The following is a 13,614-nucleotide window of genomic DNA, read 5'->3' on the forward strand; positions in this document are numbered from 1 at the left end:
TATGTATGTATGTATGTATGTATGTATGTATGTATGTATGTATGTATGTATGTATGTATGGTTGTATGGTTGTANATCTGTTTGTGCATGCATGTTGAGATGTGTATGTGCGTATGCATGTGAACTATGTATGTGTGTGGGTGCATATATATGCGTGTGCATGTATATATATGTATGTATGTATGCATGTATATGCAACATGTGTACATGCGTATGGATGTATGTATGTATGCATGCATGCATGTGTATATGTATGTGTGACTGCGTGTGGTCATGAATGCCTATGTGCAAAGGTATACATGCATGCATGCATGTATGTATGTATGTATGTATGTATGTATGTATGTATGTATGTATGTATGTATGTATGTATGTATGTATGTATGTATGTATGTATGTATGTATGCACGTATGTATGTATGTATGTACGTACGTACGTAGGTATGTATGTATGTATGCATGCATGCATGCATGCATTCATGTATGTTATGGCTGTCTGTTATATATGTATGTATGTAAGTATGTTTGTTATGTATGTGCAATATATATGTATGTATGTTATATATGTATGATAAGTATGAGTGCATGCATGCATGCATGCATGTTTGTGTTTATATGTATGTGCACATGTAACTGTAATACTATGTATTACGAGAAAATGTATATTTTTTTGTCTATGAAATAAAAAAACAATAAAAAAAAAAAAAAAAATGTTGTGTTAAGCATAATGGTTCATTATCCAATTATTGCAATTGTGAAAATGGATTGTTTCAAGGTGAAATTTTATCGCCATTATTGTTTACATTATATGTTTATGGTTGCGAAATGCAATTTTTGATTGACAACTGTCAGTCGATAGAAATTCAAACACTGGATTTGTTCCTTTTGATGTACGCAGACGATATGGTGATTTTTTCCGAAACGCCAGAAGGTCTGCAAGATATGTTACACTCTTTAGAACTGTACACAGAAAAATGGGATCTGACAGTCAATACGGATAAAACAAAAATTCTTGTGTTTCGAAATGGGGGTATTTTGAGAAATAATGAATGTTGGAAATACAACGGTCGTCACTAGAAATTGTAAATGAATTTAACTACCTAGGAATCTTACTAAATTACAATGGAACATTTAGAAAAACACAGCAACAAAATTGCAGATCAGGGAAGAAAGGCTTTGTTTTCAGTTATGAATGTATGTCGGAAAAAATATTTTAATATTGAAACTCAATTATCAGTTTTTGATACGTATGTCAATAGCATTCTAAGCTACGGTTCTGAAATATGGGGCTTTCATAAAGCCTCAGATATTGAAAGAAATCATACTTTGTTTTGTAAACGACTGCTTGGCGTAAGAAAAAATACTTGTAATGTTATGGTTTATTTCGAAATTGGGAGGTATCCATTGTCATTGGTAAGAAAGTTAAGAATTATTAAATATTGAATTAAATTAAAAAGGACTAGTAATTGTATTTTGCAAGCATGTTATAAAGATATGTTAGAGAATAAGGATAAATGGGTTTTAAACATAAAAAATGATTTATTTAGAATTGGCCTTGGTTACATATGGGAAACAGAAATAAATGATTATATGTGTTATAATGTTATTAGAGAAAGACTTATTGATATATATAGAAATGAATGCAAAGAAAACGTAAGAACATCTTCATAGGGATATATCTATACATATCTTTATAACCAGTTTGATTTACAGTGTTACTTAAGAAAACCATTATCTAGAGAATATTTGAAAGAGATTACAAAAATTAGGTTATCTGCTCATATTCTAAATATAGAAAAAGGTAGATATCAAAATATTGAGCGTAGTCTTAGAGTGTGTACTGTATGTAATTTAAATGACGTTGAAGATGAGTTTCATTTTATGTTGAAATATCCATGTTATTCGGATTTGCGTGTTAAATTTTTGAAAAAGTACTATGTAAAAAAACCAAGTATGTTTAAAATGATAAATCTATTTAATGTAAATAACATAAAAGAACTTGTCAATTTGGCCAAATATATAAAAGCGGCAAATGTCAGAAGAAACCAATTAACTTAATTTGTTACACTCTCCATACTGTTTGTACATTGCTGGTATTGTATTGTATGTATTGCATGTATTGTATTGTATTGTCTGTAGATATTGTAAATATATCTTACTTTTGAAACTGATGGGTCAAACGACCCAAGGTAATAAAGAACTTGACCTCCGAGCCAATCAGGCGAGAGGTGGGCGGAGCTTGTTACTGAACTCGGTAGCGACGCGCAAGGTGGGCGGAGCTTGCTACCGAACGCGCCTCCTACTGTGCAGACGACACTTATATTTCAATTCAATATAGTTACACTTTGCAATTGGCTCATTTGCCATCAAAAGGGTATTTGGGACGTGAAGCTATACAGCTTATGGTTTACAAATATGTTTTAGTTAAAACTATATTGTCAGCGTGTATCGGTATAATAAAACGGTTAAAGTATGGGGTTGAGGGATATAGCAAATATTTCGTGTCCCTTGACCATGCCTATTTCCCGAGGCGAAGCCGAGCGAAATAGACCTGGGTCCGTATTCATGAAGTCGTTCTCATGCTCATGCATGGATTCTGTGCTCAAGCCTAATTTCTTGTTCTGGTTATAACTCAATAAATAAATCTTACTTTGTCAATGATTTGGAAACATTTTGAAGAGACTTAAAGCCAAATAATGTTTTCAATGTTTACATTTGACTTTAAGATCTTTTGACATGATCTAAGCGAGTAACCATAAAGTTGGTTTGAGCACAGATTCCATGCTTGAGCATGAGAACAGTTTCATGAATACGGGCCCTGATCTCGGGACACCAGAAACTTGCTATATCCCTCAGCCCCATACTTTAACTGTATACTATTCAAGACCGAGCGGAAGTCAACGGTGATTTCAAAAGCGCACGTAGCAAACAATATATTGGATTCGATATATTAGAGCTGCGTTTTAGATTTACAGCTTGCAATGTAGATTGACAACATTTTAACACAGGGTTTTGGGCGATGCAAATAAAGACTACATGTATGGATCAGTTTGATGATCACAAGCATGATTATTTTGGAAAACGTGTTTTTCCTTGGGCAGATGCAATATGGACGTAATATATAACTGCACCTTTTGGTTTCGTTGTCCTTATTACATATCGGGAGTTAACCTAGATTTACCAGGTGGGTGCCATCGGTGAATCAAGAGACGCTTATATATCCGGAACACCTGGTCCTATTTTTGTACTTTTAATGGTATCCCAGTAATTCCTTTTTTACGCTTTGCAAACCTTTCGTAAACCATTTCATTACATATAAACGCAAACACCGGGTGTGAATGACATAAAACGTTATTAAGTAAAACCACGGTATAATCGGCTCATTTCGTTTACACATGCTCTTATGAGTGTTGTTCTGCTGAAATGTGTAACTGTGTTGTATAAGAGATAAGAGTATTGGTTTTATTTATCTTGTGTGAATTTAACGGCATGCTATCTTAGTATGTGCTGAATGGGTCTATATGTTGGTAAGGATCTTTTTATATGTGAGGACTCTTGTGTTCCAGGTGTGGGACATAATTGCTGATAATTATACTTGTAACGACTGTACTGCACTGTCATTGGCAATTTTATATTCATTTCTACTTAGAACTAATTTTAAATTCAAATATTTTGAATGAACGTGCAAAATATCATATGATATCATTAATTAGATAAACGACTGATATCTGTGATACAGAAATGGAAAGGTTCAAAAAGAGGAGCACTGGCTTTAATTTGTACTAGATGTGCAAGATTAATAGAATCTAACATGGGTCTGTTCCGTCGACAGGGATATCTCAACCCGAGTGTAAGAGTTTGGCTGGCCAACACGGAGCTTGCCGAGTGCTGGCCAGCCAAACTCTTACACAAGGGGTTGATATATCCCTTTCTATGGAACAGACCCACGTTTGATTCTTTTTCTCACATACATACAAATAAATGAATTCCAGTCGGAATAAACAACGATCTCATTCTTCCGGCAAACCCCAAAGCCCTAGGGATGAAACGAATAATTTCCCATTCACAACAATTGTATGACATAACGGAAACAATAAAATGACGTCACGTAGACAATCTATTATTATGACGTCATAGCGCGTGTCAGCTGTCTTTCCCTACCCCGTGTAAGATAGAGTTATCTTTTCCCTAGCAACAACGGGATCACCCTGTGAAGTATGTGGGAAAATGGTTCCTTGATCCGAATTGACACAGACAGGTCATACTTCTGTTTTGTTCTAAAACACTTACGCACAACAATCATATAATTAGCTTATTTATTAGAGAGGAAAATAACAGTTTTTGTGTTTCTGTTCATGAGGTATTTAGCTAGAAAAGGATTGTTTATCATTTTTAGATACGGGTCACATTTCAAACAAAATTTGTCACACAATTAAATTCAATTACTACTCACTTTAATTATATTTAAAGTATATTTTTGTATTAAAATCATGAACTGCATTACTAATATAATTCTTTAATTCAAATTACACAACACAGAGTGAAATTTACGTCAATAACGATAAACACTAGGACACAGCACAAACATATTATTACGTCAATAAAGATAGATAATGAAAAACAACAAAAAGGAACCGCAAATTATGGAAAGCTTATTAGATTTGATCACTCACCGCACGCCTGAAGCAGTCACTTCGATATCGAACGGCTTGGTGGATGTTAGAAAAGTACACCTCTATTCTGCATTGCTGTTAAAATGACCAATCATCAGTTTGTTAACTAAGGGAGACAATACCGAATTTCTTATTTCAAGTCCTAACAAAATCATTACAGATAAGTGAAATATTTCTTTTGACGGTGAATAATTCCTCTCTAGGAATGTCAGACCTTCATTTCAATCATGTTTCTATATATAGTATAACAGTGCATCATACAGAGGTAGAGGCACCTCCTATGTAGATTTAACATTAGCGTCGGCCCCCGCTTTGATTTTTAAAACAATATAAATAAAAACGGTCTGAGTATAGGAAGCTTCAATAAGGAGCAAGTAGTTTCATAATTCTTTTTATGACAAACGGGACCTCATTGACTAACACCTGTGTAAGTGTGAAAGATTCGGTTATATAATTCCTCCCAGAGATTTGAATAACAAAATCTTTATGAAATGATCTCATCATCGTGTAAAACACACCCCATCGCCTACTGTTATACCAAATGTGATATTATCTTATAACGCAGGTTGAAGCAGACAATAATTTGAAATATTCATTACTTACGAGAGGATTCTCATTTACGACTCACTAAATTGCAAAACTCTAAAATGAATCTATTTTTTATACTTGCTAAGGAGTTGGCTACCAAAAACAAAACAAAACAAAAAAATTCAATATGAGGAATTTCAATATAATTCACATTTTGTCTAATAACATCTTAAAACTATTGTTTTCTATGTGTAGTTTATTCTAAAAAAATGTTTATTTCAAAAGCAAAAAGAAAACCCCTAACCCTTGCGAGTAGGTTGTTCCTGTGAATGGATGTAAAGGTTGGTAAAAAAATGATGACATTGACCTTCATTCACAATGAAAAGATTTGTTTTGTTACTGGAAAATAAGACAATTTCTTATGTATTCAGCAGTTATATATAAAACTTTTGTCAGTTTCCTTCATTGTGTCACTTCCAAGAAATCAGACAGTGATAGCGGAACTGCAATACTAATACTAAATGCATTGTATTTTTCAAATGATCTACTGAATATAGCTTGATTCCAGTGTATATCACCCAAATGATTGCTCTTTTGAACTTGAGTGTCGCTTGGCCAGTACAATGTAGGCTGTGGTCTTGGTACATGAACCAAACAATAGCAAATGCATGCAACATTTGCAAACCTCCCGATCGATCACAGTGTCAGGAAATATTTCGTTCTCCCTTATGCGCATATAGTCCGTGGTTAATTTATATAAATTATGCAATACTGCTACTCTCAATATTTAAAGTCGTTCAGCTATTATATTTGTTCATGTTGCCGAAACATTAATTTTTACAATTATTAGATTTGTAAAAAAGAAAGACATTTTTGAATATTAATGAGTGACTTTTTACATATGGGTCATATCACTACGCCAGCCTTGTCAACAAACACATGTGTGTATGTTATTTCCGACTGATTCTTGAGATTGTGGTAGAAACAGATCACACGACTCGTGGTTGTTGAGTATGGTATTTATTTCACTCTCGTTAGTTAATTTTCAAAAGTTACAGAAAGACACTCGCTAAGCTCGTGTCTTTTGTAACTTTTGAAAATTAACTAACACGAGTGAAATTAATTCCGTATTCAACAACCACTCGTTGTGTAACCTCTATTTATACACCTACCGGTAGCATGCTAAATTCATTATCATCGGTTGTCAGAATAAGAAGTTGAGAACGACTTGAGAACAACTTGAGAACGGATTTTCCCATTCCCCAGCACATGGGAACGGATTTTCTCAAAAAAAAAAAAACAACGTCTGCCCGCGCCAGAAACCGGAAATAGTGTCCACACAAAAGTGATCCGCGTAAGAAAATATTCCGTCATTAACATATCAATACAAAGTTACGGGAAAATATTCTGAGATTAACAATACCATTTCAGTTAAATATGTGCCTATGGAAAAGCCAATGACAACAGGATTTTAAAAGAAGGAATGCATTTATTGATTATGATTTCTTATGACTGAATTGAATTTCATTCATAAGCACCAAACGTTGATATTAAGTTACTGCTGAAGTTATTGTTTTTTATACAATAGCTAAAGTAACCGGTTATAAATAAGCACATACTATTAGTACATAGAATGCACGTTACTGTTATTGCCTTATTGAAACACGTTATTATCTTGTTTCCTAAAAATGTATTAAGAAGGTAATAAACATAGTTTTACTTACTTCGTTCGCAGCGCAAAAATCGGAATTGGCGCAATCTTCTGGGTTAGGAACCTCATCACATTTGTAACATCGGAGAGGTCTATTCGGGTCGTCCTTACTGCTACTGTCGACTGGATATAAACCAAACATTATCTTATCAGAAAGCGTTATAACGTAGGTATCAATACACAATACCATTACATTAATACTATCTCACATTTCTATCACATTACTACTGTTACGCAACTACTTTGGAACAAATATCATTACAAAGTACTATCAAACAAAGCTTTTCACAAGTACTATCACACACAAACTCATCAGTACATTACAAATGTCAGTTATATTTAAATCACACATTCTCCGTCCTCGCTCATTTTTTCCCCTTGCTATGTCATTTGTTTTACATTGTCTACTTTGATACTGAATGAGGTATTAGTTCATAATTACAATTATTGCCTTATGCAATTATATCGAGATACCTCAGACAATTATATCGAGTTACCTAATGCAATGATATCGAGATACCTCAGGCAGTTATATCGAGATACATCAGACAGTTATATCCAAATACCTCAGACAGTTACATCGAGATACCTCAGGCAATTCTATCGAGATACCCCAGGCAATTATATCGAGATACCTCAGGCAATTATGCCGATATACCTCATGCAATGATATCGATATACCTTAGGCAAGGATATCGAGATACCTCAGGCAATCATATAGAGATATCTCAGGCAGTTATATCGAGATACCTCAGGCAATTATATCGATATACCTTATGCACGTATACGAGATATCTCAGGCAATTATATCGTGATACCTCTGGCAGTTATATCGATATATCTAAGGCAATTATATCGAGATACATCAGACAGCTATATCGAGATACATCAGGCAGTTATATCGATATACATCAGGCAATCATATCGAGATTCCTCAGGCAGTCATATCGAGATTCCTCAGGGAATCATATCGAGATACCTCATCAGAAAGAAAACGACATTGAAAAATAGTATCTGCATGGTAGATATAGAACAAAGAAAACAAATTGTTTATTTTTACATGAAAAAAATGATATATCAAACGTTATTTACTGTTTTAAAGGAAAATGAAAGGAGGAGTAAAACTTAAAGGAACCAGAAAAATGGAAGGATGGAAAGATATCTAAGGATTTGACTGGGCTTGTGTGTTCTATTGAGAAAATAATCCAAATAAATCGGCATATGTGAATAGTCTACATTCATATAAAAACATTCTTAGCAAAATGAATTTCCTTAAAATTAATGACATTAGTACGTATATCAATATTTTCTTGTAAAATGATCAATTTCTTCTCTTTTTTTAACTCAATAATGAACTGTTGTCACTTTCTTCTATTCCTTTCTCGTAAAAAATACTCTTGTTTTATATTTTAATTGATTGGTAATACCCTTTTTTTTTTTTAATATTTCTAGATTTTTCAACATTTTCCCTAGCTTACACCAACTGAATAACAATTTTTTCGGAATATTTTTCTGGCAATTTAACATATAATTAGTACCAAAATAAGCTATAATATCTCTATATCAAAACAATTTGGTCAAGATATGATACTTTCGTTCTGTTTTATATAGCCTCCGTATCCCGGTACATTTTAAAGATTCTATAGATGATTAAAAATGTATCATTTTGAAGCCCCCTTCTTAATAATGTCTTTTGTTTTAATTTTTCGTTTTAAACTTTCATAAAATAATGCTGAAGTACTTTAACCACAATTTGAATTATATAAGAATAAAACCGCATCACACAGAATTGTTTTTATCACGCCCATTTTAATATTATTTTTTTCCATTTCAAAATCTTGTAATAAAACGTATTTTATGGGCTAGCTTGAAAATAAGAGATCTGAGAAGGACATTGGTTGGACATTTAGAACATCAGATTACCACAAATCACTAAAAACGTAATAAAGATACTAACAATGACACAACTTAAGACAAGTACAAAACGTGAAGAAACATCAATAGTGGTTACATTACAAAGTAAGTATTGCTTCTAACAATGACACAACTTAAGGTTACAAGTACATAACGTGATGAAACATCACTGGTGGTTACATTACAAAGTAAGTATTGATACTAACAATGACACAACTTAAGTTACAAGTACATAACGTGAATAAACATCACTGGTGGTTCCATTACAAAATAAGTATTGATACTAACAATGGCACAACTTAAGGTTACAAGTACAAAATGTAAAGAAACATCACTGGTTGTTACATTACAAAGTAAGTATTGCTTCTAACAATGACACAACTTAAGGTTCCAAGTACATAACGTGAAGAAAAATCACTGGTGGTTACATTACAAAGTAAGTATTTATACTAACAATGACACAACTTACAAGTACATAACGTGAAGAAAAATCACTGGTGGTTACATTACAAAGTAAGTATTCATACTAACAATGGCACAACTTAAGGTTACAAGTACACAATGTAAAGAAACATCACTGGTGGTTACATTACAAAGTAAGTATTCATACTAACAATGGCACAACTTAAGGTTACAAGTACACAATGTAAAGAACCATCACTGGTGGTTACATTACAAAGTAAGTATTCATACTAACAATGCCACAACTTAAGGTTACAAGTACACAATGTAAAGAAACATCACTGGTGGTTACATTACAAGGTAAGTATTGATACTAACAATGACACAACTTAAGGTTACAAGTACATAACGTGAAGAAACATTACTGGTGGTTACATTACAAGGTAAGTATTGATACTAACAATGACACAACTTAAGGGTACAAGTAAATAACGTAAAGAAACATCACTGGTGGTTACATAACAAAGTAAGTATTGATACTAACAATGACACAACTTAAGGTTACAGAGCTGCCTGTTACAACACTCCGAACAATTTGTTTCTGATGATTCATCTTGTTTTCCAATAGGTACACCAACCGTCTGATTTGATAAACAGGTTTGCAGATGACACACCTAAAAAAATGTGTTCAACACATATTTGTATTATTGTGTTAATTGATAATGATCTTGTAATTGATTAGGATAAAGGGAACATTTGATGATAAATAACCGAAGACACTGTTGTTGTCGGGACACGAACGGTGAGTTCAGTGTCAGAATATACACTAAGAAGGGGGTGTATAATACAAAACCAAAATCCGTTTTACCTTTATTTGAATAAATTCACATATTACGATAACTTTCCCAGAAACAATCATTATGAAAAGACTCTTAAATAAGGATATAATCTTAGATTATTTTTATTTTTTAAATCAATTGATCTGCCTGATATTTGCATTCATAGCCAAAATTAGAATTCCAAACCTGATGATAAACATTGTATTGTATTTATCTTCATGATGAATCTTCTAAATGATTGGCCATTGAATCATAGTAACAAATAACCAATCTGTTACGGTGTTTATTACCGATTTACTTCGACATCCTCCTTTGTATAATTCTTTGGCATCTGCTCTCCTCACGTAGCGCTCCAGGTAGCAGAGCTGAAGTATAACAGGCATCACTTTAACATGGAATGTGAACAAATCCAACCCGATTAATAAGGCAACACATTTCTAAAAATAAAATAATCGGGACATTCAAATTTCGCAGATTCATAAAATCTTTTTTATGAAAGAGTTTACTCCTATATTTATTGTATCGTACTTATTGTAATTATTCAACAATGAAGACACAGAAAAAGTAAAAAACGTTCAGCACACAAATTTTCGGTAGAAGAGTTTTTGAGATTTAAGAAAATGCTTTTGATGAAAAAAAAATCTGTACCACATCCTGTTGGAGGCTTCGTACTCACACGTTAGGATATGGATCAACTTGGCTTACGTTTCTGCACTTTCGAAATAACCAATTTTAAATACTGTTTTTGCTATTCATTAGATGCACTTTTACTGCCTACAAACAGTCTGCTACTATATCACATTCTTATCATTATTATTAAACGAAATCAACCAAAACAAATAAAAGCCATCCTTTAGAGTGTACACTAGCGTTACTTACCTCATCCGGACCACAGTATTCCAGCTGAGTACACTGATCGGGAGACTCGGCGGCATCACATATAAAACATTTTATTCCCCCTGTAGATGTAACACAAGGATCAGACAGTCACAAATACAAGTAAAAAAAACCATCGCCTTAATCATATCAAATATATACTTAAACAACATTTGTTTTAGAGATATAGTTTCCGTATGTGTTCTGTAATAACTGACAAAGACAAATGAAATGTCTCTCTACCAGTAGAATGTGTAAGGATTAGTTATTAATCCAATCAAAACTCAGTATCACTACCAACACACACTTGAAATAATTATATCTTATATTTCACCAAGCTGTAGCTTTGTGGGAAGTGTTTGCTTAACAAACATATCGGCATTAATGTGTTTGCATAGAACTGAAGATTATTAACAGTGTTTGGCTTTTTTTGCATTAGCTTCGTATTTGTTACAATTCTGCTGATGGAAAAGGTATATCTATACCCGTCTTCCTGACTGCCTGCAGTATTAGAGTGCAATTGGGGGAAATCTCTTCATACTTTTTGACAGCTAACTTTACTGATTCGGTACACTGTGGCTTACTGAGTTGTTTTCAGCGGTTTAGAGTCGAGACACCGGTCATTTACACTATTTACTTGACAAAGGAAACAGACGTTTTCATAAGATGGCGAAATAAGTTTTCAATTTATGTTTGTTTTCGAAACCGACTAAGGCTTTGTTATTGATACCAAACTGATGAATATTATTCCGATTATATTACCAAATAGTCTGTGTGACGTCACCGATAATACTAAAACATTTGTACGACGTAATACGTACACGTTCGTATGTTTATGCAGATATACTCACTTATAATGGTTTGTGTGTTCATGAAGTAAAAAACCCAACTATGTTTGGTAAGTAAATAATAACCTGTGGTTATGCAGTCATTTTTCATCGACTTGCGTAATAATTACGTAATAAATAATGGTTTGCATGGCTATGAAGACATAAAGCCTTTACTTATATGTGGGGTATTTAGTCATAAGACTTATATGAACGTACGTTTATAAAGACATAATACAATATTTCCCGTGTTAATAACGACATAGTATTCAGGATAGTAATTTACCTTCGACTGCTCTCACAGCGATGATGAAGTTAAGGAACAAACCTGTGGAAACAAGTGTACATACATGACAGTGTTTACTTTTGGTGAGTTTTGTGGACGTACACGTATAGTAGTGACAAATATACTGTTACATCACTTTACATTTATAAAATATAATCATGGAACATACAGAGTACCTAATATATAATAATCACTTGGCATGCATATATAATGTGTTATCAAATGATATTTAGAACATGCAGTATGTGATAAATTATAATCTCTGGATATGATTTATACACAATCTTCAGCTAGGAATAATAAAAGCATGTTTACCAATTCAAAGGTCACATATTATTAAACAGCAGAGACATTAAAAACCACATGCTTATAAACCGGTTTGCTAAAGTCCTTCCGGCTCCGTCTCTTTGATTGTAAAACATCCTAAACTACCAAAAACGTGTTGGTTCGAGGAATGGCGGCGCCCTTTGAATTCCAGCTTCTCCTTTACTGATGTTCATCTGCGATGTAGTATTATGTTATTACGTTTTACAGGTTTAAAAACCCTCCGAAATAATCAAAATGCTCTATAGCCAAATAATCATTTTTTTAAGTATTTTAAAAATGAAATTTAGGTTAGGGGTTGTAAACATCGTTTTTTACTATTTGCATAGTAATTAGAAAACCTATTCACCTCAAATATATTCCTAGGAGACTTGGATTGTCGTTTGTAAACAAGCATTCAACATTTTCGTACAAAGTGTGGTAGAAAAAGGACCTAAAACTCATGATTGCTGTTAAATATGTTAATCTAACTTTGGTTAGTAAATTTTGCAATTGTTCATGAATACACGTTAACCATATATAGAATAACATTACAAACGTGATATGTACTCACGTGAAAACTATAATATATAAACTCGTGACAGACATTACATAATATCAGCTGACAGACTTAAATTATATTCAACTGATAAGCATCACATGAAGCCACAAAAACGACGTACATTATATACCTGTTATGCCATGCAGGAGATAAACATCATGACACCTACCTCACACCGATGTCCTGTTCTAAACAACAATGCCAGACCAAGCAACATCATTCTACATACAATATCGGTCATATCGCTTTTGAAATTGTTTGCTATCCTCAACAAGTCTTGTCTATTGAATAGTTGTAAAACGTGCATTATTATAAAATAATGTTGTGAAGTGCGGCAATAAGAGAGGTTTTGTTGACAGGGAATACACTACTATAAACTAGTACCACAACTGATGCATTAGCAATGAGGTCTGATATAAAGTAAATATATGTCAGACTGCTGCAAACACATTACAAATAGAAACAAGTATAGAAAACAGACTTTTTTCGCTAACTAAATGACTTCCTGACAATCGGCAGACTGAAGTATTTCACTCCCTCCTTTAAGGATCAGTTTTATGTCATCGACACCATAAATCCTCGACCTTAAACTATACATCGAAAGCGGAGAATCAACAGAAAGTAGTTCTACATTAGCAAACTAAGTTGACGTAAGCGACGACTAATTGGTGTAGATGTTACGTACCACAGAGC

This window comes from Mizuhopecten yessoensis, unplaced genomic scaffold (assembly GCF_002113885.1).
Source record: "Mizuhopecten yessoensis strain PY_sf001 unplaced genomic scaffold, ASM211388v2 scaffold5789, whole genome shotgun sequence".
Taxonomy (NCBI): domain Eukaryota; kingdom Metazoa; phylum Mollusca; class Bivalvia; order Pectinida; family Pectinidae; genus Mizuhopecten; species Mizuhopecten yessoensis.